This window comes from Onychomys torridus, unplaced genomic scaffold (genome assembly GCF_903995425.1).
Source record: "Onychomys torridus unplaced genomic scaffold, mOncTor1.1, whole genome shotgun sequence".
In the NCBI taxonomy this organism is placed as follows: Eukaryota; Metazoa; Chordata; class Mammalia; order Rodentia; family Cricetidae; genus Onychomys; species Onychomys torridus.
Genome location: NW_023412934.1, coordinates 177,345 through 183,381, shown reverse-complemented (window position 1 = coordinate 183,381; position 6,037 = coordinate 177,345).

Below are 6,037 nucleotides of genomic sequence, written 5' to 3'. Positions count from 1 at the left end.
AGAAATAGACACCTACATGAAAAACATTGATGTAAGACAAATTAACGTTAATTTCTACAAACTGACAGATATGCAGATAGAGAGAAACACATTCACATCAACACATATATACACCTAGATACACAGAAACAAACATAAACACATCCATAAACAATGATCGCCATCCACCCACACATATGGATACATATGTATATACTGAACAGAATCCTATCATTATTTTCAATATGTTTTCCAATGCCAGAATTTTGGACAGAATCAGCTAATAGTACTTTAGAAAATGATCACCTACACTGATTATCACTTACTTGACAACTAAAGAACAAAAGCTTATCTTAAAAAAAAACAACAACTTATCTTCACATCATGGTGAACATTAATGATGAAGGACTCCTATGTTTCCAGTAGTAGAAGATAATGACATTCAGGTGCTCTGTAAAATGTCAGTGATGTGCCTTGTTCAGTTGTATGTCCCACTCTACTGCCTTGGCAATTGAGATTTATACCAACCTCTAGATTTACTTTCTTGGTAAGAAAAAATGGTAAGAAAGCATTATTTGGTAAAATATTCCCTAATCAACTTGAATGAGACATCAGTGAGTCTATTAAAGACTCTCACACTGATGACACCAAATATCATCCAATAGAAGAAACACTAGCAATTAAATTGATAGACTTTCATATTATCCATTGTCTGAAGAAGTTTTTCCTGGAAGAAATGGGCCACAATACGCACAGCATCATATATATCATAATTACCATCATTAAATGCCATGTCAAAAGTCTGTCCCATTATCCATTCCAATGAGGCATTGGATGAGCAATTCTTCAGTGTCTTGCAATTAAAAGCTGAGACTTCACAGTTAAAGTTCATCCACTCTAGACTTGCAAGGTATTCATTTGGGTGTGAGGGTTCAATGTCTGGAGAAAAATTTTAAAACCAGAAATCTCAGTATGATGGTGTGCAAAAGTTAGAGTCCTTTGAAATGTGTCAAGTGTAAAGTCTCTCATACTTGTAGTGACATCCCACTGTGAGGTGGTGACCCATATTTTCTGTATACCTCAAGATTCCCACATTCTATAACTCAAAGCTAGAGTACTGTCTGTATCACCATAAATGATAACTACATTTGAGGATGATGTCATGATTTACTTATAAAATGTTTTAGCTCTTGACACATATAAGTGCAATTTGACTGGAATCATGTTCACAAAGGCAAAGCAGACTGTATTTTCTTCCATCTCTCTTCTCAAATATGAGAGAAATTGGATACCATGATCATTGTCTGAGATAGCCATCCCAATCCAGTTCCAGCTGAAGTGAATCATGAGAGAGATCATGGCCAGGGCTAGAGATGTGTCCTTGGGGGCCATCTGATACAAATAAGGAAATTGTTCATGATCACTCAAGATAGGATGGAAGGGTCCAAATGTAAGCTGAATGACCTGGGACACAGGGAAAACCATGAGTACCAAGCGTTAAAATAAGTTGTTAAACACACTTTTCTGCAAAGAGATCTCAAATACCCCTTTATCTATTAGTTATTCCCTTATCTATACTTTAAAAAGAGAAATATGAAAGGCCCATAAAATCTCTGAATAGTACCCTTGAACTATGTCATTTGACATAATTGTAAGGTCAGTTTCTCCCTCACACTCTTCTCGGCATCTTGGAATGGCACCAATAGAGTCAGAATTTCTTGTAAATTTAACTTCTTATTTTAATATCTGAGTGAATATTTGACTTTGATGCATTTGAGGGATGAGAGGAAAAAACAGGATATTTGTGAAAGAGTGAACATTTTGTCAATGAGAGTAAAGCAATATATGCTGTGGGATGGTCTGTAGGTAAATGTGTTGCTCTGTTTAGTTAAGAAATAAAACACTGTTGGCCAGTAGCCAGGACAAGCAGAGAGGAGGATTCTGGGAAGTAGAAGGCTGAGGCAGAGAGAGGCTGCCAGCCACCGCCATGACAAGCAACATGTGAAGATACTGTTGAGCCATGAGCCACATGGCAAGGTATAGATTAATACAAATGGGTTAATTTAAGGTAGAAAAACTAGATAGCAAGAAACCTGCCATGACCATACAGTTTGATCAAATGTGGAGAGGGCTGGCAGGAAGGAAGAATGAGGAAATGTGTAGGAAGATGGCTAAAATTAAAGGCCACTTGAGGAATATTGTGTAAACCTAATACAGTAGAGCTTTCTAAATTATATAAATGCCTAAAGGAGATCTAAGTAAATTCACTAAAAAATAAGGGAGACAGAGACCCAACTGGCCATTACATCACAAAATGAAGTTGGGTCACATCTAATTACATTGTTGCTTATAGGAATCCCATGGTAGTCACCAAACAACCCAGGCTGTGGCCAGGATTATAGGTTGTTCTCCACAGACTGGTGACAAGGACCAATTAATAAGACCTTCACAGCTTCACCTTCACAACAGATTGAACATGCAGAAGTTGATCTGGTGCCTTCATTGAGATTTCACCCAGTATTCTTCTGTCTTTGGTATTGAAATATACTCTGGCCACTAACAAACGAGAATTGTAAATACAAACACATCTAAAAACCCTTTGATCTAAAATGATGTCCTGCTAGCAAGTTAACTGGGGAAATGGTGGCACAAATTTGTAAGAGTAAGAAACCAATATCTGATTTAACGGCATAAATACTCAATGTGGGTGAAAAACAAAAACAAACAGAGACTAGATATCCCAGTTACCCACAGGAAAAACAAATGCCACAGTTCTTTTAAAAGCAATAAAATATTTTGTAATTACATTGTGTTGTACTCTTAGGTCAAGGCCTTGTTCAATCACCATCAGATAATCTTGACTCTGCAAAAGACAGAAATAAATACAGAAATCAACCGACAGAAATTCTAGTGAGAAAAAGAAAACTAAGTTTAAAAGGGTTGTCTCATCACATAATTATCTGATGTGTCAGTGTTTGTGTGGGTATGTGGTCATGCAAACGGGTTCCTGAAAAATATTAGACCATTGGATCTTGGAGATGAATGGCAGGAAGTTGTCACAAATCAGACCTTGGTCCTGTGAATGAACATTCCTTAACTGCCCAGTCATATCTCCAGTGCTCTAAAATTTTTAATACCTATTTATATCATTTTGAAGTTTGGAAATGAGGTCAAACTCATACAAGAGAAAAACCTTATTCATGAAAACAATTTGGTAAAATATTCAGCTTCAAGAAAATGAAATCATGTTTCATTTATTTTTCATCATATGCTTAAGGAAGTAAATTACTTACCATGTTCACTTTGGACTAATGGTAGAGATCACTGCATTGTGATTTCTATCTTGAAACTTTTAAAGTTGATACTAAAGTGTGCTATACTTGTGACAAAAACATTTAGTGATGTTTATTCTGTTGCCTTTTTTTTTCTCCTATGTCTTTTGTTCATTTTCTATTATTGTACTTTTCCTTGTGATAGACATTTTTCTGCTGTAATGTATAGAATGATATACCTATAATCTAAATGGTCCACTATTGACTTAAATATCAGGCTGCTTGTGATTATACTTTTCAAGTAAGGTTGTCTGTAAAATGGTGTTGGTTTTTTGTTGCTGGCTTTGTTTTTCATATTTTTGCAAATGCCCTTGAGATATGATCTTGTGATTCTGTTTGGCTTGGATGTTATTAATGATTCAGGGATATATTTGAACTCATGATCCTTATGTATCCTCTTTCTGAGTACAAGTCCAAAGGCAGATGGGATACTCCCATCATGTATGCTTTTTTCAACAAAATTTAACATTGCTAATGTTAAAATGCTTAATGGAAGGGAATTTAAGAAACATTAAATACCTCATGAGTATAAAAAAAAATGGTTGTCTCCTTCACATATCTTGTTACAAGGCACAGATTAGTTAGGATGCATATATTGAAAGAATACAAAATCCAGAGGGCATTCAGGACACCAAAGAAAAAAGACCTTCCAAATAAACAGCACTGATATACAAAAGGAATCACAGTATCTAAGGGTATAGGAACAGTACTTACCTGGATGTTTTCCCATTTGGAGTCCAAGTCCAGAGTAGATACGACACAAGCCTCCTCCCTAATTTAGAAGCACTTTCAAATTGATAACCACCAGCTAATGGGAATTTACTTTCCTGCAAAGGAGTCCTACTAAAGAATTAAACTACTTTTAATTGTAGACTGCGTTCCTAGAAATAGATGAAAACAGAAAATTCAGTAAATCTCAGTTTCGGAAATCCTTGTCTTATAATACTGTGTCAGAGTTCTCCCCTTTTCCCCAAGTTTTTTAGCAGATACACACACACACACACACACACACACACACACACACACATACATACACACACACAAACACATATACTATTTTAGGATATGCATAATACACTTAAAATGTACAAATGAATATATATGCATACACACACACACACACGTATATATATATATATATATATATATATATATACACACACACACACACACACACACACACACACACACACACACATATATATATATATATATATATATATATATATATATATATATATATATATATATATATGATTTATATGGAAACCCTGAATATGCACACACATGGGTCAGGTTTCCATGCCTTCTCTTTGGATTTTTTCCTTTTTTTTGCCGATTTTGATCAATTCCGATTGTTAGATAGTCTTTATCTTAGTATATTTTTATTATTATCCCATAGAAACCTGACTGTTTTGAATGAGTGATAGAAATGGGGTGGATTTGGATAGGAAGGGATGTGGGGAGGAGCAGAGGGAGGTAGAAACATAATCAGGGGACATTTTGTGAAAGAAAATCTATTTTCAATGAATAAGAAAACAAAGAAACCAAGTGTTGCACTATAGTGATATGTAAAATTCAACTTAAAATATTCATTTACTTATCCAGAGGGCCTGATCCAGCTGGGGGCTCCACAGCCATTGGTTCATAATTCATGTGCTTCCATTCGATTGGCTATTTGTCCCTGTGCTTTTTGCAATCTTGGATTCAACAATTCACGCTCTTCAAGTCCCTCCTCTTTCTCAACACCTGGAGCTCCACCTGGGGCCTGGCTGGGGATCTCTTCATCCACTTCCATCAGTTATTGGATGAGAGTTCAGACAATTGAATAGCTTGATCTGTTTGGGAGGCACATAGACTGTGGGACCAGAACCTATCCTTAGTGCATGAGCTGGCTGTTTGGAACCTTGGACTTACACAGGGACACATGCTCAGCCTGGAAGGAGGGGACAGGACCTGCCTGTATTGAATCCACCAGGTGTAAATGAATCCCTAGGGGTGTCTTGGTCCTGGAGGACATGGTAATGGAGGGGAGGGGCTGGGGGAGAGTTGAGGGTGGGGGCGGGAGGGGGGAGGAGGATTGGGTAACCCATGGCTGAGTATAAAATTAAAACTAATAATAATAATAATAATAATAATAATAATAAACATTCATTTAATTTCAATTTTATGTCTATGCTTTTTGAGTGTGTTATCATGTTCACATCTGTGTGTAGGTGTTTTTGGAAGACAGAAGATGGTATCAGATCCATTAGACCTATTGTGTGATAGGAGTCTGTGGACTGTAAGATGTGTGGATAGGTTAGTGAACCCATCTCCTCTGAGAAAGTCACACATGATTGTAAATGCTGAGATATCTCTCCATATTTCTCAATATTCTTTTGATCTACTTAACAAAACATCTTTCTGTCTTGTTAGTTTTACTCTTCTAACTTCCAGGATACAACAGGATTCTCCTGTCTTCCTCTGCAAGTGGGAAATTAGATTCATCACCTGAAAACATTCATTCACTCTACAACAAATTTCCTCTTGTTTTCTTTTACATTCAAAGATACACATGCACTCAGATATCAAAAGAATTACTCAGAGTGTATTTCAAGTCTCTTTCTGAATTGGAGAAAGAAAAGAACACATTCCCTATGTGCTAATGTCCAAGAACCAGGTCTTCTATTATAAGAGGCTGAGTGAAACATGGTAGGACAGGATGTACAGAAAAGTAGTACACA